Consider the following 26,519-nt stretch of genomic DNA (forward strand, 5'->3'; position numbering starts at 1 on the left):
ATTTGGTATCGTAGAAACCTATTATTATATTATTCGATTATGCAATATTTATTTTGTATTATATAATATAATAAAACGATGCATGATAGTTGCTAAGATCTCTAGGAATCAATTCATTGTCAAATGCAGTCAATTGCAGTAGAGCAATTTTCCATTCGAACCACGCAATTTTCGAAAAAATAAACAAAATAATCCACGGTTTGATTTAACACAGTTAAGATACAGCCATTCCATGCCACACCGATATACTGGTTCTCAGATTTTCATGAAAAGTGGTAATTTTGTTCTTTACCGTAGAACATTAGACCCGTATTTTTCTCTTTTTACATTATGGTAACCATTTCCATTTTAGGGTGATCCGAAAAATCAACTTTTTACCCTTTTTTCGAAAAATGAATTTAAAAAAAAATCATAACTTGTGAACTACCGAACCGAATTAGATGTTCGACATATGGCAAGCTAATAAGCTAGTTAGCTAGAATTTCATGGAAAATTGTTACAAAATTGACCAAGTGCCCGAAGTCGAATTCAGATGCTACTCTGTCAGACAGACGTTGAAGGACTAACAGTGCTGAATTGTATCCATGGTTGGTACGACGGAAACGCACTCGGCGGAATGCGTGGTCCCGTAAAGCATTCTGTCCTAGCCAATAAAACATCATACATAAATAATGCGCGGTTATACCTTCGCACGTGTAACGTATCAAGACTCATTAGTTGGCAGCGACTTTCATAGCTAGGTAGCTGAATCGAATCGAATGAATCGCTTTTGTACGGCTTCAATACTGTTGACTCCGTTCAGATAGTGCGGATTCCAAATTACTGCACAGTATTCCAGGCTTGAGCGAACTAAAGCACCAAACATAGATTTAAGGCAGTACACATCGGTGAAATCCCTCGCGATGCGCTTGATGAATCCAAGACCACACGAAGCTCACGGATCACGGAGGATCACGGAGCAAAAGGCAGACAATCGTAGCCGTGATCCTGATCTTCTACTTCATCTATACCTGTCCCTCAGAAACGCCGATGTCAACGTTTAATGATGTTTCCTTCGTTGTGTCCCTGTTTCAAATCCCTCCTATCCGATCTATAAACTTTTACTTAGTCACGGCAATACAACACACACTCTTTACAGATACACGGGTCAAAGGTTGTCCACTGTCCACTGATCATTCAACAAGGGGTTGTACCGCTCATGACAACTCTACACGAGCTGATGTTTGTGCCGGCTAGTGACCATTCCATCCTGGATTCCTCGAGTCGAGAAGACGCACCACGCTAGATATAGGGTACAGACTAGGGGGACGTTGCTGATTAATGGTCAGCTGCATCCCGTGTGGGGCACACGTACAGAACATTGGAGACAGTTACATAACAATTACGAAAACACTTGTAATACTAACCTCGAGCCAACCGCGAGTAATCGGTTACGTATTACGAACATAGTTATAAGGCATTGTCGAAATATTGAACTCCCGACCCCGTCAGGTTGACGCCATATAAGCCTTAATAAAAGTATATATTCTGGATAAAAAAAATGTAAAACATTGCCGCTGAAGCCTAGCTTGTCCAATTTGCGTACTTTAATATCGTGGTTTCTTTTGTCGAAGGCGGCGGACAGGTAAATGGCATCCGTTTGGGTCACACCACTAAACATTCCGTCAGCAATATACAGTCAATCGCAAAATTGAGTATACACCTCGTGCTGGTTTGTTATTGGTGAGTTTTTCGGGGTTAAAAAATAAATAATTAAATGCGGCTTATATCCATCGTAAAATCGATCCTTTTCACTCTCATGTATTGATAGAAAAATTAAAATAGCCACATTTCTACTTTATTTTTTTATTTTTTTTTTCCAAAATATATATTTTTATAAAGGCTCATATGGCGTTAGCCTCACGGGGCCGGAAGTTCAATACAATTTTTTCTTATCATCTATGTTAGTAATATGTAACCGATTACTCGCGGTTGGCTCGAGGTTAGCATTACAAGTGTTTTCGTAATTGGGATGTTGCTGTCTCCAATGCTCTGTACGTGTGCCCGACACGGGATACTTCCTATTGGGATGCAGCTGACCATTAATCAGCAACGCCCCCCCTAGTCTGTACCTCATATCTAGCGTGGTGCGTCTTTCTCGACTCGAGGAATCCAGGATAGAATGGTCAATGGCGCAATCATCAGTTCGTGTAGAGTTGTCATGAGCGGTACAACCTTTGGCTCTTGTTGAATGATCAGTGGACTGCACAACCTTTGGCCCGTGTGTCTGTAAAGAGTGTGTGTATGTATTGCCGCGACTAAGTAAAAGTTTATCGATCGGATAGGAGGGATATGAAACGGGGACACAACGAAGGAAACATCATTAAACGTTGACATCGGCGTTTCTGAGGAACAGGTATAGATGAAGCAGAAGATCAGGATCACGGCTACCTAAGATATCCCGGACGGGGATATCCGATTGTCTGCCTTGTGCTCTTAGTGTTCTAGAGAGCTGAGAGCGAGCAGCATGGAACCGGATACACGACCAGACAACATGCTCGATGTCGTGGTAGCCATCGCCACAATCACAAAGATTGTTTGCTGCGAGCCCAATGCGATAGAGATGCGCGTTTAGGTTGTAGTGATTGGACATAAGCCGAGATATCACGCGAATGAAATCACGACCTACATTCAATCCCTTGAACCATGCACTCGTCGAGACCTTAGGGATAATCGTGTGTAACCAGCGACCGAACTCATCTCCACTCCACATGCGCTGCCAACTTACGAGCGTGTACTGACGAGGAATGTGGAAAAATTCATTATAAGCAATTTGCCTTTCAAAAAGAGTGCCTTCTAAAGCGCCCACCTTAGCTAGCGAGTCCGCTTTCTCATTCCCCGGAATCGAGCAATGAGAGGGAACCAATGCTAAGGTAATCTTGAATAATTTTTCGACCAAAACACTCAATAGTTGTCTTATTCTTGTTAGGAAATAAGATGAGCGTTTATCAACCTTCATTGAGCGGATTGCCTCTAATGAGCTGAGACTGTCTGAAAAAATAAAATAGTGATCGATGGGCAATGTTTCAATGATCCCCAGTGCGTAGTATATCGCACCCAGTTCAGCAACATACACGGAACAAGGATCTTTGAGTTTGAAAGAGGCACTGGAATTTGCATTGAAGATGCCAAAGCCAGTGGACCCGTTTATGAATGAACCGTCAGTAAAGAACATTTTATCAGATCTAACTATGCCCCCATATTCTGCCGAAAATATCGGCGGAATAGAATCTGAGCGTAGATGTTCTGGGATTCCATGGATTTTTTGTCGCATGGACAGATCAAAAATGACAGAGGAATTGCAAAAGTATGGGAAGCAAACTTGGTTGGAGATGCCTGGTGAAGGGAGCACGTCGTGTGTAAGGTACTCATGGTATAAAGACATAAAACTTGACTGAGGAATCAGTTGGAGTAGATTTTCGAAGTTATCAATCACCAATGGATTCATGATCTTGCAACGGATGAGAAATCTGTAGGATAATTCTGTGAACCGAAGAGTAAGCGGGGGTACTCCTGCCAAAACTTCGAGACTCATCGTATGTGTCGAATGCAAACACCCCATTGCTATACGCAAGCAACGATATTGTATTCTCTCCAGCTTGAGAATATGAATCCTGGCAGCTGATCGGAAGCAAAAACTGCCATATTCTAACACTGATAATATCGTTGTTTTGTATAACTGAATGAGGTCTCCTGGATGGGCACCCCACCATGTTCCGGTTATTGTTTGGAGAAAATTGATTCTTTGCTGGCATTTCTGTTTCAAATACGCAATGTGTATTCCCCAGGTACATTTAGAGTCAAAATATACTCCAAGGTATTTGAAAAACATCGAGTGCTTGATCGTTTTGCCGGATAGGTGAAGCTGGAATTGGGCGGGTTCGTGCTTCCTAGAAAAAACGACCATTTCGGTTTTCTCCGTAGAGAATTCGATACCCAGCTTGAGAGTCCACGTGAACAGATTGTTCAGGGTATCTTGCAAGGATTTTTGCAGAACGGCGGGATTAGTACCCGTGATGGAAATAACTCCATCGTCTGCAAGTTGTCTCAGCGTGCAGTCAATCATCTATATCATTGACGTAAAAACTGTACAAGAGGGGGCTTAGGCAGGAGCCTTGTGGTAGGCCCATAAAACTGTATCGAGAAGATTTCAAGCTGCCATGATTGAAAAACATGTGCTTTTCTGACAGTAAATTGTACAGGAAATTATTCAGAATTGGTGAAAGTCCACGATTATGAAGTTTCTCTGAGAGAATTTCCATGGAAACTGAATCAAATGCCCCTTTGATATCGAGAAAACCGGAAGCCATTTGTTCTTTGCGAGCAAATGCGATTTGGATTTCAGAAGATAGCAGCGCGAGACAATCATTTGTCCCTTTACCTCGGCGGAAGCCAAACTGCGTATTTGACAGCAAATTGTTCGTTTCGACCCACTTGTCCAAACGAAGTAGAATCATTTTCTCTAACAATTTACGAATACAGGATAACATTGCAATCGGCCTATACGAGTTGTGATCGCTAGCCGGCTTGTTGGGTTTCCGTATGGCTATCACTCTCACTTGTCTCCAGTCATGCGGGACAATATTCAGCTCCAGAAACTTGTTGAACAAGTTCAGCAAACGCTGTTTTGCCAAGTCGGGAAGATTCTTCAACAAGTTTAATTTAATCTTGTCCGACCCCGGAGCTGAATTGTTACATGAGAGGAGGGCAATTGAGAATTCCACCATCGAAAAATTCTCATAGTTTCCGCTCCAATGCGGAATGTCGCGTACGACGCTTTGTGCAGGAACGGAATCGGGACAAACCTTTCTTGCAAATTTGAAAATCCAATGGTCAGAGTATTCCTCACTTTCATTTGTATGGTTCCAGCCACGCATTCTCCTAGCCGTATTCCAAAGAGTGCTCATAGCGGTCTCCCTTGACAAACCATTGACGAACTTTCGCCAATATCCACGCTTTTTTGCTTTAATCAGACCTTTTAGTTTGGCTTCTAGAGCTTGGTGCTTTCGAAACCATTCCACTAGTCCAGATTTCCGGAATTTTTTGAAAGCGGATGATTTTTCAAGGTAGACCTTTGAACACTCCTTGTCCCACCAAAGTGATGGAGGACGACGTCGTAAAGTGGTAGCAGGAACACGTTTCTTTTGAGCTTGAAGTGCGCTTTCGTAAATCAAACTCGATATAAAATTATACTCTTCGAGTGGAGGAAGTTCATGCATTGAAACAAGTGCTTCAGATATTATTTCTGCAAATTTTCTCCAGTCAATATTTTTCGTAAGGTCATACGCAATATCGACTGACTCACGAGAACCTGATTCATTGGCGATCGATAAAATTATTGGCAGGTGGTCACTACCGTGGGGATCTTGGATTACCTTCCACGTGCAATCCAGGGATAACGAAGAAGAGCAAAGTGATATGTCTAGCATGCTTGCCCGTGCAGGAGGGTTGGCTATTCTAGTTGCTTCCCCAGTATTCAAAACTGTCAATTTGAAGTTGTCACACAGATCATAAATCAAAGTGGCACGGTTGTCATCGTAGAGTGAACCCCATGCTGTTCCATGGGAGTTGAGGTCACCTAAGATTAGCCGCGGCTCCGGCAGTGCCTCGATGATATCAAAAAACTGATGGCGGCCAACCATAGTTCTTGGAGGAATATATATCGAGGCAATGCAGAGGTCTTTGCCATTGATTTGTGCCTGGCAAGCGACAACTTCAATGCCTGTCATCGATGGGAGAGTGACTCTATAGAAGGAGTGGCATTTTTTGATCCCCAATAGTACGCCACCAAACGAGTCATTTCGATCGAGGCGAATAATGTTGAAATCGTGGAAATTCAGTTCGTCGGCTGAAGAAAGCCATTTTTCACAGAGGGAAAATACATCACAGTTAGAACTATGAATTAAAAATTTAAATTTATCTAGTTTAGGGATGATGCTTCTGCAATTCCACTGTATTACAGTGGTCAAATCCTTGACCTCTTGCACTGAATCAGGCATCGAGAGAAATGAACGCTGCTAAAAAACCACAGTTTTCATTCAAAAATGTTCTCACAATCGGAAGCAAACATAATACTATGCTTTTAAGAGGGTCATTTATATTTAAAGCATTTAAAATATTGTCCACCAGGTCAGAAAGCGCAAGCAAGCCAGATTGTGGCTATTGCCTCGACCGCGAAAAAGGAACAGACGTGTTGGGCTCTGCTCCGGGAAGTGCTGAGGACCCCTGGTGCGTTGAAGAACCCCTTAAACCAGGAGATACTTGCTTCGGTCTATTCTCAGCACGTTCGATACGAGGTTTCATTCCAACTTGGGAAGTTTCGGTCTTCTTTCTGGGGAGTGATGGAAAAGAAGTAATTTTTCTTTTCCTAATGGCACCCTGCGATGTACCGGAACTTCCTGCATTGGGAGCGTCAGCAACAGGCTCGTCGTTCTGCAGAATGGAGTAGGGATTGTCCTGAGTCGTTGACGCCATATAAGCCTTAATAAAAGTATATATTCTGGATAAAAAAAATGTAAAACATTGCCGCTGAAGCCTAGCTTGTCCAATTTGCGTACTTTAATATCGTGGTTTCTTTTGTCGAAGGCGGCGGACAGGTAAATGGCATCCGTTTGGGTCACACCACTAAACATTCCGTCAGCAATATACAGTCAATCGCAAAATTGAGTATACACCTCGTGCTGGTTTGTTATTGGTGAGTTTTTCGGGGTTAAAAAATAAATAATTAAATGCGGCTTATATCCATCGTAAAATCGATCCTTTTCACTCTCATGTATTGATAGAAAAATTAAAATAGCCACATTTCTACTTTATTTTTTTATTTTTTTTTTCCAAAATATATATTTTTATAAAGGCTCATATGGCGTTAGCCTCACGGGGCCGGAAGTTCAATACAATTTTTTCTTATCATCTATGTTAGTAATATGTAACCGATTACTCGCGGTTGGCTCGAGGTTAGCATTACAAGTGTTTTCGTAATTGGGATGTTGCTGTCTCCAATGCTCTGTACGTATGCCCGACACGGGATACTTCCTATTGGGATGCAGCTGACCATTAATCAGCAACGCCCCCCCTAGTCTGTACCTCATATCTAGCGTGGTGCGTCTTTCTCGACTCGAGGAATCCAGGATAGAATGGTCAATGGCGCAATCATCAGTTCGTGTAGAGTTGTCATGAGCGGTACAACCTTTGGCTCTTGTTGAATGATCAGTGGACTGCACAACCTTTGGCCCGTGTGTCTGTAAAGAGTGTGTGTATGTATTGCCGCGACTAAGTAAAAGTTTATCGATCGGATAGGAGGGATATGAAACGGGGACACAACGAAGGAAACATCATTAAACGTTGACATCGGCGTTTCTGAGGAACAGGTATAGATGAAGCAGAAGATCAGGATCACGGCTACCTAAGATATCCCGGACGGGGATATCCGATTGTCTGCCTTGTGCTCTTAGTGCTCTAGAGAGCTGAGAGCGAGCAGCATGGAACCGGATACACGACCAGACAACATGCTCGATGTCGTGGTAGCCATCGCCACAATCACAAAGATTGTTTGCTGCGAGCCCAATGCGATAGAGATGCGCGTTTAGGTTGTAGTGATTGGACATAAGCCGAGATATCACGCGAATGAAATCACGACCTACATTCAATCCCTTGAACCATGCACTCGTCGAGACCTTAGGGATAATCGTGTGTAACCAGCGACCGAACTCATCTCCACTCCACATGCGCTGCCAACTTACGAGCGTGTACTGACGAGGAATGTGGAAAAATTCATTATAAGCAATTTGCCTTTCAAAAAGAGTGCCTTCTAAAGCGCCCACCTTAGCTAGCGAGTCCGCTTTCTCATTCCCCGGAATCGAGCAATGAGAGGGAACCAATGCTAAGGTAATCTTGAATAATTTTTCGACCAAAACACTCAATAGTTGTCTTATTCTTGTTAGGAAATAAGATGAGCGTTTATCAACCTTCATTGAGCGGATTGCCTCTAATGAGCTGAGACTGTCTGAAAAAATAAAATAGTGATCGATGGGCAATGTTTCAATGATCCCCAGTGCGTAGTATATCGCACCCAGTTCAGCAACATACACGGAACAAGGATCTTTGAGTTTGAAAGAGGCACTGGAATTTGCATTGAAGATGCCAAAGCCAGTGGACCCGTTTATGAATGAACCGTCAGTAAAGAACATTTTATCAGATCTAACTATGCCCCCATATTCTGCCGAAAATATCGGCGGAATAGAATCTGAGCGTAGATGTTCTGGGATTCCATGGATTTTTTGTCGCATGGACAGATCAAAAATGACAGAGGAATTGCAAAAGTATGGGAAGCAAACTTGGTTGGAGATGCCTGGTGAAGGGAGCACGTCGTGTGTAAGGTACTCATGGTATAAAGACATAAAACTTGACTGAGGAATCAGTTGGAGTAGATTTTCGAAGTTATCAATCACCAATGGATTCATGATCTTGCAACGGATGAGAAATCTGTAGGATAATTCTGTGAACCGAAGAGTAAGCGGGGGTACTCCTGCCAAAACTTCGAGACTCATCGTATGTGTCGAATGCAAACACCCCATTGCTATACGCAAGCAACGATATTGTATTCTCTCCAGCTTGAGAATATGAATCCTGGCAGCTGATCGGAAGCAAAAACTGCCATATTCTAACACTGATAATATCGTTGTTTTGTATAACTGAATGAGGTCTCCTGGATGGGCACCCCACCATGTTCCGGTTATTGTTTGGAGAAAATTGATTCTTTGCTGGCATTTCTGTTTCAAATACGCAATGTGTATTCCCCAGGTACATTTAGAGTCAAAATATACTCCAAGGTATTTGAAAAACATCGAGTGCTTGATCGTTTTGCCGGATAGGTGAAGCTGGAATTGGGCGGGTTCGTGCTTCCTAGAAAAAACGACCATTTCGGTTTTCTCCGTAGAGAATTCGATACCCAGCTTGAGAGTCCACGTGAACAGATTGTTCAGGGTATCTTGCAAGGATTTTTGCAGAACGGCGGGATTAGTACCCGTGATGGAAATAACTCCATCGTCTGCAAGTTGTCTCAGCGTGCAGTCAATCATCTATATCATTGACGTAAAAACTGTACAAGAGGGGGCTTAGGCAGGAGCCTTGTGGTAGGCCCATAAAACTGTATCGAGAAGATTTCAAGCTGCCATGATTGAAAAACATGTGCTTTTCTGACAGTAAATTGTACAGGAAATTATTCAGAATTGGTGAAAGTCCACGATTATGAAGTTTCTCTGAGAGAATTTCCATGGAAACTGAATCAAATGCCCCTTTGATATCGAGAAAACCGGAAGCCATTTGTTCTTTGCGAGCAAATGCGATTTGGATTTCAGAAGATAGCAGCGCGAGACAATCATTTGTCCCTTTACCTCGGCGGAAGCCAAACTGCGTATTTGACAGCAAATTGTTCGTTTCGACCCACTTGTCCAAACGAAGTAGAATCATTTTCTCTAACAATTTACGAATACAGGATAACATTGCAATCGGCCTATACGAGTTGTGATCGCTAGCCGGCTTGTTGGGTTTCCGTATGGCTATCACTCTCACTTGTCTCCAGTCATGCGGGACAATATTCAGCTCCAGAAACTTGTTGAACAAGTTCAGCAAACGCTGTTTTGCCAAGTCGGGAAGATTCTTCAACAAGTTTAATTTAATCTTGTCCGACCCCGGAGCTGAATTGTTACATGAGAGGAGGGCAATTGAGAATTCCACCATCGAAAAATTCTCATAGTTTCCGCTCCAATGCGGAATGTCGCGTACGACGCTTTGTGCAGGAACGGAATCGGGACAAACCTTTCTTGCAAATTTGAAAATCCAATGGTCAGAGTATTCCTCACTTTCATTTGTATGGTTCCAGCCACGCATTCTCCTAGCCGTATTCCAAAGAGTGCTCATAGCGGTCTCCCTTGACAAACCATTGACGAACTTTCGCCAATATCCACGCTTTTTTGCTTTAATCAGACCTTTTAGTTTGGCTTCTAGAGCTTGGTGCTTTCGAAACCATTCCACTAGTCCAGATTTCCGGAATTTTTTGAAAGCGGATGATTTTTCAAGGTAGACCTTTGAACACTCCTTGTCCCACCAAAGTGATGGAGGACGACGTCGTAAAGTGGTAGCAGGAACACGTTTCTTTTGAGCTTGAAGTGCGCTTTCGTAAATCAAACTCGATATAAAATTATACTCTTCGAGTGGAGGAAGTTCATGCATTGAAACAAGTGCTTCAGATATTATTTCTGCAAATTTTCTCCAGTCAATATTTTTCGTAAGGTCATACGCAATATCGACTGACTCACGAGAACCTGATTCATTGGCGATCGATAAAATTATTGGCAGGTGGTCACTACCGTGGGGATCTTGGATTACCTTCCACGTGCAATCCAGGGATAACGAAGAAGAGCAAAGTGATATGTCTAGCATGCTTGCCCGTGCAGGAGGGTTGGCTATTCTAGTTGCTTCCCCAGTATTCAAAACTGTCAATTTGAAGTTGTCACACAGATCATAAATCAAAGTGGCACGGTTGTCATCGTAGAGTGAACCCCATGCTGTTCCATGGGAGTTGAGGTCACCTAAGATTAGCCGCGGCTCCGGCAGTGCCTCGATGATATCAAAAAACTGATGGCGGCCAACCATAGTTCTTGGAGGAATATATATCGAGGCAATGCAGAGGTCTTTGCCATTGATTTGTGCCTGGCAAGCGACAACTTCAATGCCTGTCATCGATGGGAGAGTGACTCTATAGAAGGAGTGGCATTTTTTGATCCCCAATAGTACGCCACCAAACGAGTCATTTCGATCGAGGCGAATAATGTTGAAATCGTGGAAATTCAGTTCGTCGGCTGAAGAAAGCCATTTTTCACAGAGGGAAAATACATCACAGTTAGAACTATGAATTAAAAATTTAAATTTATCTAGTTTAGGGATGATGCTTCTGCAATTCCACTGTATTACAGTGGTCAAATCCTTGACCTCTTGCACTGAATCAGGCATCGAGAGAAATGAACGCTGCTAAAAAACCACAGTTTTCATTCAAAAATGTTCTCACAATCGGAAGCAAACATAATACTATGCTTTTAAGAGGGTCATTTATATTTAAAGCATTTAAAATATTGTCCACCAGGTCAGAAAGCGCAAGCAAGCCAGATTGTGGCTATTGCCTCGACCGCGAAAAAGGAACAGACGTGTTGGGCTCTGCTCCGGGAAGTGCTGAGGACCCCTGGTGCGTTGAAGAACCCCTTAAACCAGGAGATACTTGCTTCGGTCTATTCTCAGCACGTTCGATACGAGGTTTCATTCCAACTTGGGAAGTTTCGGTCTTCTTTCTGGGGAGTGATGGAAAAGAAGTAATTTTTCTTTTCCTAATGGCACCCTGCGATGTACCGGAACTTCCTGCATTGGGAGCGTCAGCAACAGGCTCGTCGTTCTGCAGAATGGAGTAGGGTTTGTCCTGAGTCGTTGAGGCGGAACTCTTAAGCATTTCTGCATAAGTCCGCTTGGAACGTTCCTTTAAGGAACGCTTGAGTTTTTCCCCTCGTTGTATGTACACCGGGCATTGAGAAAGATCATGGGGGGCCCCGTCGCAATGAAGACACTTGCGCTCTTTTGCGCAAGAAGTCCCATCATGACTCTCTCCACAATCTGCCCAACGTTGTTTATTGCAACAATAGGCGGCCGTGTGACCGAGTTGCATACATTTGTTGCATTTCATTACCCGGGGTACAAACAACCGAACAGGTAAACGAAGAGCACCTATTGCAACGTAGTCCACAATCTGCGCAACGTTGTTTATTGCAACAATAGGCGGCCGTGTGACCGAGTTGCATACATTTGTTGCATTTCATTACCCGGGGTACAAACAACCGAACAGGTAAACGAAAAATAAATGAGTAAATAATTTATACTTGTATTCAAGGTATACATAAATTATATTTATTTCAATTTTTTATTGTATAAAATTCAAAAATGAAAAAAAGTTTCAACAAAAGTTCAACGGTAATGTAAGAAAGATGTACACCCCTAATGCCAACGCTTGCCGATTTGGTAAATACAATGTTGGACAATAGGGGTGCCCATCCAGGAGACCTCATTCAGTTATACAAAACAACGATATTATCAGTGTTAGAATATGGCAGTTTTTGCTTCCGATCAGCTGCCAGGATTCATATTCTCAAGCTGGAGAGAATACAATATCGTTGCCTGCGTATAGCCATGGGGTGTTTGCATTCGACACATATGATGAGTCTCGAAGTTTTGGCAGGAGTACCCCCGCTTACTCTTCGGTTCACAGAATTATCCTACAGATTTTTCATCCGTTGCAAGATCATGAATCCATTGGTGATTGATAACTTCGAAAATCTACTCCAACTGATTCCTCAGTCAAGTTTTATGTCTATATACCATGAGTACCTTACCCACGACGTGCACCCTTCACCAGGCATCTCCAACCAAGTTTGCTTCCCATACTTTTGCAATTCCTCTGTCATTTTTTATCTGTCCATGCGACAAAAAATCCATGGAATCCCAGATCATCTACGCTCCGATTATATTCCGCCGATATTTTCGGCAGAATATGGGAAAGTTAGATCTGATAAAATGTTCTTTACTGACGGTTCATTCATAAACGGGTCCACTGGCTTCGGCATCTTCAATGAAAATTCCAGTGCCACTTTCAAACTCAAAGATCCTTGTTCCGTGTATGTCGCTGAACTGGGTGCGATATACTACGCACTGGGGATCATTGAAACATTGCCCATCGACCACTATTTTATTTTTTCAGACAGTCTCAGCTCAATAGAGGCAATCCGCTCAATGAAGGTTGATAAACGCTCATCTTATTTCCTAACTAGAATAAGACAACTATTGAGTGTTTTGGTCGAAAAATTATTCAAGATTACCTTAGCATTGGTTCCCTCTCATTGTTCGATTCCGGGGAATGAGAAAGCGGACTCGCTAGCTAAGGTGAGCGCTTTAGAAGGCACACTTTTTGAAAGGCAAATTGCTTATAATGAATTTTTCCACATTCCTCGTCAGTACACGCTCGTAAGTTGGCAGCGCATGTGGAGTGGAGATGAGTTCGGTCGTTGGTTACACACGATTATCCCTAAGGTCTCGACGAGTGCATGGTTCAAGGGATTGAATGTAAGTCGTGATTTCATTCGCGTGATATCTCGGCTTATGCCCAATCACTACAACCTAAACACGCATCTCTATCGCATTGGGCTCGCAGCAAACAATCTTTGTGATTGTGGCGATGGCTACCACGACATCGAGCATGTTGTCTGGTCGTGTATCCGGTTCCATACTGCTCGCTCTCAGCTCTCTAGAGCACTGAGAGCACAAGGCAGACAATCGGAGATCCCCGTCCGGGATATCTTAGGTAGCCGTGATCCTGATCTTCTGCTTCATCTATACCTGTTCCTCAGGAACGCCGATGTCAACGTTTAATGATGTTTCCTTCGTTGTGTCCCCGTTTTATATCCCTCCTATCTGATCGATAAACTTTTACTTAGTCACGGCAATACATACACACACTCTTTACAGATACACGGGCCAAAGGTTGTGCAGTCCACTGATCATTCAACAAGAGCCAAAGGTTGTACCGCTCATGACAACTCTACATGAACTGATGATTGCGCCGGTTAGTGACCATTCTATCCTGGATTCCTCGAGTCTAGAAAGACGCACCACGCTAGATATGAGGTACAGACTAGGGGGGCGTTGCTGATTGAGGGTCAGCTGCATCCCAATAGGAAGTATCCCGTGTCAGGCACACGTACAGAGCATTGGAGACAGCAACATCCGAATTACGAAAACACTTGTAATACTAACCTCGAGCCAACCGCGAGTAATCGGTTACATATTACTAACATAGATAATAAGAAAAATTGTCAAAGTATTGAACTCCCGGCCCCGTGAGGCTAACGCCATATGAGCCTTTATAAAAATATATATTTTAGAAAAAAAAAAAATGTTGGACAATGGTGTAAATCGTACACAGGAGGTTGAAGGAATGATATATGGAACAATAGAAAAATAAACTTCTACTTGCCGCTGCTGTGTAGCGTGTGATGAATGTGTGTTGATCTGAACTGGATCCTCAGCGTCTCGATCGTGCACCACTTTTAATTGGCGATCTAACGTACAAATCTACACCTAGGCGGCGCTGCGGTGAAAGTGATGATGGTTTTAAATTTTGCCATGTGAGCTTATGGAAGGTTTGTAGTTCTTTCCATAAATTACAATGTAATAATCATAAAAGATTATTTAATTGCGATGAGTTTGTAAGAAATTAAATTCTGCGCAATTTTATATATAACATTTTATTTATTTACCTCTTTCAGTAGTGAAAACTATAAAAATGTTGACAACGGTTGAATTAAAGAAGGAAATTCGAGAGCACAATCAAACACAAGCAGAAAAATCCACTCCTTCCTGCATGTGAGAACTACCTTGGAAAGCCCGGAAGTAAAATATACGTGATTTGTTTTTGAGTTTTAGGTTACATTAGCATCATTTTCTTAGTTCAAAAACAAAATCCAGATGTCTCACCGATCGTTTACGTTTTGCGTTAGATCGCCAATTGAGCTCGCTTCACTCGCAAGCACTGATGAAAAAAAGCACAATATAGATCTGCGTGAAAAAAAAACACCGTTATCGGATCGATTCTCAAACTTGTCCGATCAGCTCGCGAGTTCTCGAACGAATGTGACTTTATGTTTAAAATACAAACAAGAAATCTTCAATTAAGACGTTGCAAAATTGAGTGTACAGTTTTTCTTAAAACTAAAATTGAAATCAGTTCAGAAATGTTGATAGATAACAAAAAATCAATCGCCTAGTATTTGGTATGCCCCCCCTTTGGTGTCCAGCACTTCCTGCAAGCACCGAGGCGAGATTTCTGGTCACTGTAGACGGAAGTACCTTCCAGATCTCCATAATCGTCGTTTTGAATTCCGTTTCGTTCCCTGGATTTTGATGGATGGATGGTTCTTGATTTCCCACTATATATACGCCAAATCGTTATGGCGATGATTGCAGTCCACTGCAATCCAAGAAAAAATATATAATTGTATGTGAAATCCTGTTTCAATTTGTGTTAAGTTATATCCATCTGTATGCGTAGTTGATACTGCAGGAAGACCCACGATTGAATTTACAATCGACCGATTCATGATCTACTTAACGTGAGATTATATTCTCTTAATCCTGTAAAATAAGCGTATCAATTCACTGTACTGCACGGCGAATTTGAATCGATTTTGTCCCTTTTTGTGTGTTATTTGCTGGTTACAATGAACGAAGATACGGATATTGGAAAAAGAGGGGATCAGAATTGTTTCTCGCATCCGTGTGCTTTGTGCACTGTGTCTATAGCCGAGCATGATGCGAGTGTACGGTGTTTTGGAAAATGTAAGCCCTCTACTCACATGACTTGCTTGCCTGGAGTGACAGTGGATGAAATAGATTTATTGAAAAAGCTCCCAATGCAATGTTTGTTTGCAATGCTTGTTTGGCTTTGAGCGAATATGACGATAGCCACAGTGACAAATTTTTGAATGAAATCGGTCATAAATTGGACGATTTCATGTTTGTGCTAGACTTTGTCAAAAACTTCGAGAAAAATGTCAGAAAAATCATGAGAGATGAATTATTACGAATAAATACGCGATCTATTTCTGCCGCTGAGGAAAAGGAGAATTCGGCGTGTTATATTGTTACGAGCTTTGCTAATGTAGTAAAAAATAACATGATGAACCGAACTGAAAAAGAAACAGCATTTGAAGCCGAATCCAATCGCCGTCACAAAGTCAAAGGAAGGCATGCATGTTGATGATATTAGAGTTGCGAAATAAAATTGATGGCAAAAATTTGAACGTTAGGCGGGTGACAAGTAGTAAAGATGGGTCGGTCATAGTAGCTCTAAAGGATGATGCGTCAATCAAGCATCTTGAAGCGACAGTTGACAAACAACTGGAAGATTGAGGTAAAAGTGCGCGAGAACATGAAACCTTAATGGTTGGTTTCATGTTCTCGCGCACTAATAGGAATGAGCGACGAATACGACGAAAGCGTATTAAAGTGTAAACTGATTAACAAAATGGAAGTTTTTGCAACATTGAAACATTTCAAATTGCGCAAAACTTACTGCAATCTGAAGTGGAGATTCGACAACTACAGTACAATAGTCGAGCTGGGCCCGAGACGTTTTTCAATGTGACACAATTTGGAAAACTGAACTGTGGGTGGAATCGATGCCGAGTGGTTGATGGGTTGCAGGTGTTACAAATGCTGCGGGTTCAATCATAAATTTGCAGTGATAACCATTCGATTAAAGAATAAAAAATCCCACATAGAAAAATGTGAGAAACTGCGAGTTGAGTGTAAGCTGAATATTGAAACTGAGCACTCTGCCTGGAGTAGTGAATGCCTGGTTCATAAAATTCAGTGAAAACGACGAAACAACCAAAATCCTCTTCACTCAACCAACTGCCTGAGTCAACTAACTCACCGGGATGCATACTATCAAGCACGAAGGAGGTGTCCAATCCAGCTATGAATCGAACAATTCTCGGTACACATATGTTATTCCTAGTCCACTACCCACGTATGCATCACAAACCAGTCAACCGGGAGGCACACCTGCAAGCTCTATGGGTGCCTCTGACTCCCTCGTCACAGTCGAGCCACTGGTATTAGCGGCATCCAGCCGTCCCGGTCCTGTGCTCGAGTGCGGGACAGCTGGTATCCAACACATAATTGCAGGCAAGTACACATTCATTTCGAACAATACGCTGCCAGAAATGCGAAACAATTCTAGCTCATCACCAGTTCCGGGCCACCAGCATCCGACAAATTCATCGACGCAACCGAACGATCCTGTAGCTCATCATCCAGTGCCTCCGGTTGCTGACTGTTGTGATTGCGATAGTTTCTCGCCAAAGCAACACTTTTTCTCCATTCACTAACAAAATGTTAAAGGCCTTCGAACTAAAACTTCCCGCTCACAGCTAGGATTGTCGAGCAATCATTACGATGTATTCATTCTTACTGAAACATGGCTCCGGTCCGATATATGCGACGCTGAATTATCATCCGATTATTCACTTTTTCGTTGTGACCGTAGTGGAGGAACCAGTAGCCTCCCAAGAGATGGCGATGTGCTTGTCGCAGTGAAATCCATACTGCACTGTACCGAGATTTCGATACACTGCAGTAGGCTTGAGCAAGTTGTAGTTTGTGTAAAACTACCCAACCGATGTTGTACCTCCTCGGCATCTACTTTCGACCAAACTCTGAGACGGCGTTGTATTCCAACCACACTTTCGATGCTCAGTCCTTGAGTCCTTGAAGACCAGTCGCCGATTTAACCACTTCTACCCGTAGATCCGCACCACCCATCATTTGAACTACAAATTGATATGCATAGCTGTGTGCATATTTCACCCACGACTGATTCCTTTGACCTGGATTTCAGACGATGTGACTTCAACTCTTTTAATAGCGTATTTTCATTGATCTTCTCCATGATCGTACAGTTGATTCCGCCATCCATATGTTTTACGATACTCTGTTTGAGATCATATTTTCGAATGTACCCCGCCGCAACTGTTCTATTAATAGGATCACCAGGAAGCCTTGGTGGATTGCAGAGTTGCGAAGGCTGTGAAACAAACTGCGTAAAGCACGCAAACGATTCTTCACCAATAAATCAAATGAAACCCGTGAATCTCTTCGCATTGTGGAAGCATGTTATAAGAATCTTGTAGAGAATAGCTGCCAGTAGAGGCTTCAATCTGATATGAAACGGAATCCTTTGGCGTTCTGGAAATTCGTTAGAGAACAAAGAGCGAGTAATCGAGTAACACAAGCTCTCGAATACGGTAACACAACAGCAAACCGACGTGATGAAGTTGCTGATATTTTTCGACGATTCTTCCAAAGCGTGTTCAAGACTAAGCTGCCTCGATCAGGATTTGGATGTTTCCGCAACTTACCGTCGCATCAATCGCATCGTCTTTCTTCAATTTTACAATTTTATTAATGAAGTATTAAAATTATTGCAAAAACTAGACACGACGAAAGGAGCTGGAGTGGACGACTACGCTTCATCATTAGCCTTACTATTCAATAAGTCGCTCGAGGAAAGAACATTTCGTAGCCTACGGTGAAGATGATTCCTATCTACAAATCAGGCAGCTTGTTACCTTGGAATATCCATCCTATGTTGCCTAGGGAAGCTACTCGAATCACTGATCCACACAGTGCCACTGTCCGCAGTGAAACCGATGATATCTGAGTTCCAGCATGAATTTGTACCCCATTGTTGCACAACGTCCAATTTTGACGTAGGACTACGTCTTTCATTTCTATACCGGGGTGTAAAACCAAAGTTTCGAGAACGAAAGCGTTACGCTGGAGACCGAGATTTTGAGCGTTAATAGCTCTTAATCAACTGAACGAAATGGTATGATAAACACTTCATTTGAAAGATAAAATGTCTACGCGTCATATACTTGTTACTTTTTCATCCAAAAACTTGTTTCAATAGTCTTAAAATTGCTTTCAAAACAGGCTATTGAAATCAAAAATCGGTATATAAGCGAGCGCCGCTCGTAAACCCACTCAGTTATGATTGAACAGCGATTGGAGCATGTTGTCGCTGTTGTTGTGAAGCTAATTTCGTTTATCATGAATGCGCTGATGAACGGTGTCACCAAGAGCCTGTTTGTGCACCTAAGGCCAAAAGGGAATCCATCAGGAGGAGAGTGATGCCACGGTTCCGCTTGAAACATCGGAGCAGCCGCCACACACACACATACACACATACACGCGCGGAATTCTCGTTGCTATCATCGTTGCTGAAAAATAATCTGCCAGTTCCCCTGGGAATTGAAAAATACATTCATGCGAAATAGTTTATTTTAATGTTTTCTATCCATATAACACTGCAACCAAATACATTTGGTTTTGTTATTTTTCAATCAATCGCAATTAACAGGAAAGCTTCTGAATATTTTTTCCCCATCAGTGGAAATTTTCGTATCCAATATTGGATGCATAACATGAAAAACGAAAAATGTTTCACATCGCGAAAATCAAGTCATTTTCTAGCGATTATTTGCTTTCTACTCATATAATGCTTCGACCAAATACATTTCGTTTTGGATTTTTTCAATCAAGTGCGATCAACGTAAAACTTCTTCATTCTATCATTCAAATAATGTGATTCATACCACATCGTTTTGCCAGAAAGAGATTATTAATGCTCAAAGGAGGAATCGAGTCCTCCGAGGAAATTACCCAGCGCAAATTAGAGTCGACTATCGATTGCGGCATTCGTACACAAATAATTTTATAATGCAGTTTCACCAAAGTGATTTCTTCGGATATATTCACTACATCATGTCATGTATTTCATATTCTTCATAAGGAAATCCATATCCATGGCACCTATCGGTAACGAATTATTATCGAAACCACGATTTTCGCTAAATGCTCCTTTCAGTTCGGCCTGTAAAAAACTTTTCTGTACTCTAATCCATCAAATTTGGAGCCCTGAAAAGGGCCGTTGATTATATGCTAAGCTAATATAGCACGCTCTCCTCGGATACGATGGGCCAGCTGGATGTCCTTGGGCATGATGTGACGCGTTTTGCATGGATAGCACACAAATTGGTATCTTCGAATAAGCCTCCTGCAGCGTCATAACCGCGGAACTTTGGAAGCGCAAGTCGGTTTTAAAGTCCTGAGCAATTCCACGAACCAAATGCTGCAAAGGTAGCTTGCGGATCAGCAATTCGGTCGATATCTGATAGCGACGAATTTCATGCGAAGTTCCCGGTCGATAGCGATGTGCCTTCTCCACCTATCCTGCTACTGGTGCGCTTATCCGAGCTGACTTCGTGTGCCTTACCACCGAATGACTAACGAGCTGTCTGCAAAAGACTAACGAGCTCGAGTCTTCACGGTGCGAGAGTAGAGTAAGAAATGAACGAAATGATGATGATGTTGAATTAAAGAGGCTTTAAACTTTTCAGTTCATTCGCCTCTAAGAATGAACGAAAGCAAAGGAAGCGTCATTTTATAAACCATAGAAGTATAGAATCTAAATCCCACCCTTATTATATTCGTGAGTATACAGTAAGCTTATACAATAAAGAGGGTGGGGTTTACATTCGTTTCTTTTAGGTTTTATAAAATGACACTTCCCTTGCTTTCGTTCATTTCTTACTCTACTCTCGCACCGTGACGACTCGTTTGTTTGGGACCAAGCAGATAGATAGTTAGTCTTTCAGTGGTAAGGCACACGAAAGCAGCTCGGATAAGCGCACCAGCCGCAGGATAGGTGAAGAAGCCACATCGCTATCGACCGGGAACTTTGCGTGAAATTCATCGCTATCGAAAGTCGACCGAATTGCTGATCCGCAAGCTACCTTTGCAGCTTTTGGATCGTGGAATTGCTCAGGACTTCAAAACCGACTTGCGCTTCCAAAGTTCCGCGGTTATGATGCTGCAGGAGGCTTATTCGAAGATACAAATTTGTGTGCTATCCACGCAAAACGCGTCACATCATGCCCAAGGACATTCAGCTGGCCCATCGAATCCAAGGAGAGGGTGCTATATTAGCTTAGCATATAATCATCGGCCCTTTTCAGGGCTCCAAATTTGATGGATTAGAGTTTAGAAAAGTTTTTTGCAGGCCAAACTGAAACGAGAATTTTCGAAAATTCCGGAAAGATCTAATCGTTGCTGAAAAATAATCTGCCAGTTCCCTGGGAATTGAAGAATACATACATGCGAAAGAGTTTATTTTAATGTTTTCTAATTATATGGCGAACACAGCGACCAAATACATTTGATTTCGTAATTTTTCAATCAAGTGTAATTAGCTGGAAAGCTTCTGAAGATTATTCTTTCCCATCAGTAGGATATTTTCGTATCCAATATTGGATGCATAACATGAAAAACGGAAAATGTTTCGTATCGCGAAAATTATATAATTTTCAATCGATTATTGCTCAGTCGCCGAAATTTTCATACTCAGAGAGTTCATTCTCCTCTAGTTTGCCTTCCAAATTGCCATCGTAAACCACACCTTCTCTCGATTCAATCACGCACGAAAAGCATACTGAAATGATATTCTGGTGGTGAAACCGATTCATTTTTCGTGAGGCATCGTGCACAAATTACATAATGCGATAAGGGGGGAGGGGGTAGATGTTGCGTTACTTTCTGTTTATTAGAGATAGGAAATTGCGTTACGAAAGGGGGGGGGAGAGGTGGTTCAAAATTCGGATTTTTAGCGTTACGTAATTTGTGCACGACGCCTGAGGACATCGACAAGTCAACATCGTTACTGAACGAGCTGAACGGCGAGGGATCGAGGGATTCATTACCTGGCCTGACCTGACCTGAAATGCAATCAGTTTGTTTTAACTGTGAGGGAGCGCAGAAAAGCCGATGCTGATACTCTCGTGACCAAGAGAGTATCAGCATCGAAATACGGTTCCTCGGGAAGACATAGAAGCAGCCGCCACACACACACATACACGCGCGCAACTCTTTTCGTTTGCTGGTTATCGAGAGGAAACCTGGAAAAAAATGATCGTTGCTGAAAAATAATCTGCCAGTTCCCCTTGGAATTGAAAATTACATTCAAGCGAGTTTATTTTAATGTTTTCTATCCATATAATACAGCGACCACATACATTTGGTTTTGTGATTTGTCAATCAAGTGCAGTTAGCAGGAAAGCTTCTGAAGATTATTCTTCAGAACAAGGTTTTTTGTATCCAATATTGGATGCATAAAACCTTGAGTCTCCAACGTAACACTCTCGTTTTTGAAGTCACCCAAATATTTTTTATTCATTCATTCAGGATGGATTTAGATTCAAATTAAAACAAATGATCTCTAAATCAACGATAGTCCTACGTCACCCTTGCGGGTATACCATAGATATAACCCACTTCCTGTTTTTTATGCTACACCAACGTGCTCTTTCGTGAAGTTGAACACAGAAACCAAGGGGGCTCTGTTTATATTGATTTCTCGAAGGCTTTCGATACTGTCCCGCATTTTCTTACGGTGAGGCAGTGTTGTAAACGGTCGACATTTCTCTCAACCATCACATACTGCCCTTGCTCAAGAGTTACGGCTCAATATGTATTACGAATGTAACCAAGAATGCATTGCTCGGTTCTAACAGTCACATCAGAAATAAACGCACAGCCGCAAACACGACTATCAATTGAACGTTTATATGTTTTCTCTTTCTGTCGACCGTACCCACAGAGCGATGAAAATATGCTATTTCCATTCTACCATTCGTGCTCATAACCATCCCTCAATTCCGGCTAATATGACTGTAGTTTTAATGTCATTTGACATTAAAACTGCAGTGGTGTGCATTCTTTTTCTCCCTTTATTCTGCATTCAAGCGTAGCTGCACATATACATCCACCTGCTCACTCACACATCCATACACGATGGATGGTATTCAGACCAGCCGGGTGCTATGATTGATGCTAGGATCGTTAGCAAAATCTCAAGCAGAACTGTCAGTGGGATACCCAATTCATAAGAAAACAAAGGGAAAATGTCAGTGGGATACCCGATATGTTGGCTCCTGTCAGTTCAATGGGGGTTCTCTAAAGACGTCACCCGGCTGATTCAGACGGATTGCTATATCAAAGCAACCGTCGAACTCTCCCCTATCAAGTGCGAATGTGTTGAATGAACGTTTTCAGCGGTGAGCGTTCCCCGTGAACACTGTTGTTTAATTACGGGGCGATGGATATCTAATGTATAGGACGAAATAAACCCGAAATGTTCTGGAAAATTATTGTTTGCTCAAAATTTTCCGAGTCATCAAATCAGCTGCGGACTGCTGCAGCTTGCAGGCTGATGTCGATTCTCTAGCGCAGTGGTGCAAAGACAACGGCATGTGTGTGAACACAAGTAAGTGCAAGGTGATAACTTTTAGTCGTTACTACGAGCCGACAAATTACCAATACAACATCTACACTTTTTTCTTGGATCGTGTACATTCTATCCGTGACTTGGATGTTATCATGGACTCTAAGCTACGTTGCTCACGGCAAGGCGGCTGGAGATGCAAAGAATGATTGTGTTCGACATCCTCAGTGAAAACATCGATTGTGCAGAGCTTTTTCTGCATATTCCGTTCAATAAACGTTCCTCAACGTCAGCTGCGATTCTCAACATTGCTGTTGCCGGACATAGAACATGCTATGGCTACAATAACCCATTCAGTTCCTGCCACTGAGCCTTCAACAATGTCTGCCAAAGTTTTGAATTCAACATGACTAAAGATTGTTTTGAAGCTAGGATTAAGAACATCGTAAGTACTATCGTAAGTACAACAAGTCTGATTAATGGTCAGCTGCATCCCAATAGAAAGTATCCCGTGTCGGGTACAGGTACAGATCATTGAAGATTTTGTTTATTTTATACATAAATGATCTGCGACGAATTTTACGATACTGTGACATTAATTTGTTCGCGGATGATACTGTCCTGTTCATCGCAGCTAAGGATATAAAAGAAACCGCGGAACACATAGACGAAGATTTGCATTCTCTGGCTCAGTGGCTTAAATTTAAACAATTAAAGTTAAATGTTGGCAAAACAAAATACATGCTCATTTCTGCAGCAAACTCCAGTATTGACGTAAATTTTGAAATAGATGGTGAGACATTAGAACGCGTGAAAGAAATCAAATACTTAGGAGTTATTATTGATGACACGTTAACTTTCAAGTCTCACATCAATAATGTCATCAAAAAGATTGCCAAGAAGTACGGCGTTTTGTGTCGTTTGAAGAAAGAGTTGACAATAAACAGTAAAATTAAATTGTATAAATCATTGATTTCACCGCACATAGATTTTTGCTCGTCGATCCTCTTCCTTGCAAATAATACACAATTAACGAGATTGCAGCGTTTACAAAATAAAGTAATGCGTTTGATTTTAAGATGTAGTAGATACACTTCCTCCAGTTTGATGTTGGACGCGCTACAGTGGCTATCTGTGAAGCAGAGAATTTATTACATGACAATGGTGTTCATCTTCAAAATTTTGAACGATATGCTGCCTCGATATTTGTGTGATCGAATTGAAAGAGGAAGTGATGTTCATAGATACAATACAAGAAACGCGAATGATGCAAGAACACCCAACTTTATGTTTAGTAGGTCGCAGAACTCGTTGTTATATAAAGGTATAAATTTCTTCAATTCGATGCCCAGAGAAATTAAACGTGCGGCAACAATGGCAGAGTTCAAGAAAATGTGTATTTCACACGTAAAATCTGTTTTGTAAACAGGTTTTATAATTTTTCCTAAATCATTCATTTATGTTTGCAATTGATAAAAATTAATAAAATTTATTTACAGGTTAAACTACCATGTTCGTACTGATGATGATGATTTTTTTTTTTTGTTTTGTTTATGTATATTGTAAAAAAAAAAGTAATAAGCGTTGTCTACGAGAGTTTGAGCCTCGCGCGCGTTTGGTCGGCCTGGACTATGTTAATGGAACACTGGCAGAACACTGATATATAATGAAATTTTTATGTGGGTCTGAAGTGGAAACTGGAATGGGGATAGCTCATTCAGAATTGTCGTAAACTATCTTATCATAAGATGGTTATATCGAGTATTTGTGAATGTGGCAGATCTCTATCATGTTCTAAGTAGACACTTTTAGATTGAAAGTAACCTTTTGCTCGTTACTTTGCCCAGCTAGCTCACCTGTTCTTTTCTCAGGGTCGGCTTCCGATCTCGGGAGGACTCACATAAAGACGCACGAATTTTGAAAGAACCGATTAAACACCACCGAAGTAGAAAGGACTGATGAGATGAATAATAAATGGAATTTAATGAAGATATATTTTTTATTAATTTATCTGGTTAGTAAGCCCAATGTGCTCCTTCGTCGTCGGTCGTTGGGAGGGGGAGGAAAGAGTGGCGTACCTTATAACGTTCTCGTTGGTGGCAGGCAAAATGTTGGTTTCGGTTCGTCCAGTACCTGTCCAGGCCGGTCTTCCCTAGGTCCAGGTCTCTCGTGTTGGAAAATTCCGTGATTCAGCCAAACTCCACAATGGCGGTATTTGGGTCGGATATCCTGACGATGTGGTTTCCACACTTTCTAGGCCATTAGCAGTAGGTCCAGAACAAGTGTGGCCAGAGATTAAATTCCGGGGTCACACCTGAGAGCAGCGGAGTGTGTACCGGAACGTTCCTAGAGCACAAGGCTATCAGCGGATGTCTTCCTTGGAGTACTTTTTACCACACCACTATTCACTTGCTTCTTATTTTTCTCAAACTTTTCCGTCTATTTCGCTCTCTATCTCTGGTATTAATGATCGAGCCCATCCTTTTTGCTTTCCTTCAAACCTCCTTTCTCTCCCCTTCCCGATTTCTCCCTCCTCCCCCTTTCTATTCCTTCCTGTTCCGGTCACTGTCACTAGTGACAGTGACAGCTTGGTGGGAATTATAATCTCGCCCAGGCGTTACGCCGTCCTTGTGACACAGTGGGCTTACCATAGTGGGGTTAGTAGTACAATCTCAATTTCAATTTAATTCTAACTACAATAATAATAAACACCAGTCCAAAAACAGATTTTATACAAAGAAAAACAAAATCCACCACGGTGACGCCTAATTGTTCCGTATTTCAACGGTAACAATCTTCCCGGAGCCAAGTTGAAAAATTGCATAGTCAATTTTTCGTCATTCATATTGAACAACACCTCCTTGACACACACCTTTTCCGAGTTCACCTGAATAGAGCTACCAAATCATTGTGCGTGGCTTATCTTTCGCTAGATACGGGTTAGCTTTCCAGCTTTCAACTATTACGCCATACAACTCCTTCTCAACCATGCTTCACCAGGCTGGAAAGCCACGTGATTCCCCCATTGCTCCTAACTATATGAGGTTCACGTCCTCGGTGACTACAGAAATGAAACCTACGCTTCTATCCTCTCTTCCATTCATTCATCCGCACTCATTCATACCAATCATTGCCCGGGCACCTAAAAGTGAAACATCCATCTTCGTTCATTCATCCATTCGCTTCTATTTTTCTTAACCTACTTGTTTGTTTACCGTTTAAGTTTAACTGGAAACAAATTCGAAGTTTTACGGATGGGATTAAATCCTTTACTATACCGCATACCGTTTGTATTTAGTCAGCTTATGAATTCTAGCTTGAGCCTATTCGGGGTCATTAGGCATCATCATCTACTAAGTAGACTCCTCTCTATCTCCAGGGCAACTGCCTGCTACTGATCATCAACGTCCTCAGACTCCGGTCTTCAGCGAATAACTCGTATTAGAACTAAAAAGCTTTTCACGTAATTCTATAATTAAGTAGAATCAACATCTAACTAATCGAATTGCGTACTCGAGAGTTGAGTCATTTATAACCCTATTTT

At 41.9% G+C, this 26,519-nt stretch overlaps 1 protein-coding gene across 1 annotated transcript in view; it reads right to left on the reverse strand.

Moving 5' to 3' along the window:
• The window catches only part of LOC129780190 (nose resistant to fluoxetine protein 6), a 174,413-nt gene that overhangs the window by 73,445 nt on the left and 74,449 nt on the right, over positions 1–26,519 (reverse strand). The gene's annotated exons all lie outside the window — the stretch shown is intronic.

This window comes from Toxorhynchites rutilus, chromosome 3, assembly GCF_029784135.1.
Source record: "Toxorhynchites rutilus septentrionalis strain SRP chromosome 3, ASM2978413v1, whole genome shotgun sequence".
NCBI lineage: Eukaryota > Metazoa > Arthropoda > Insecta > Diptera > Culicidae > Toxorhynchites > Toxorhynchites rutilus.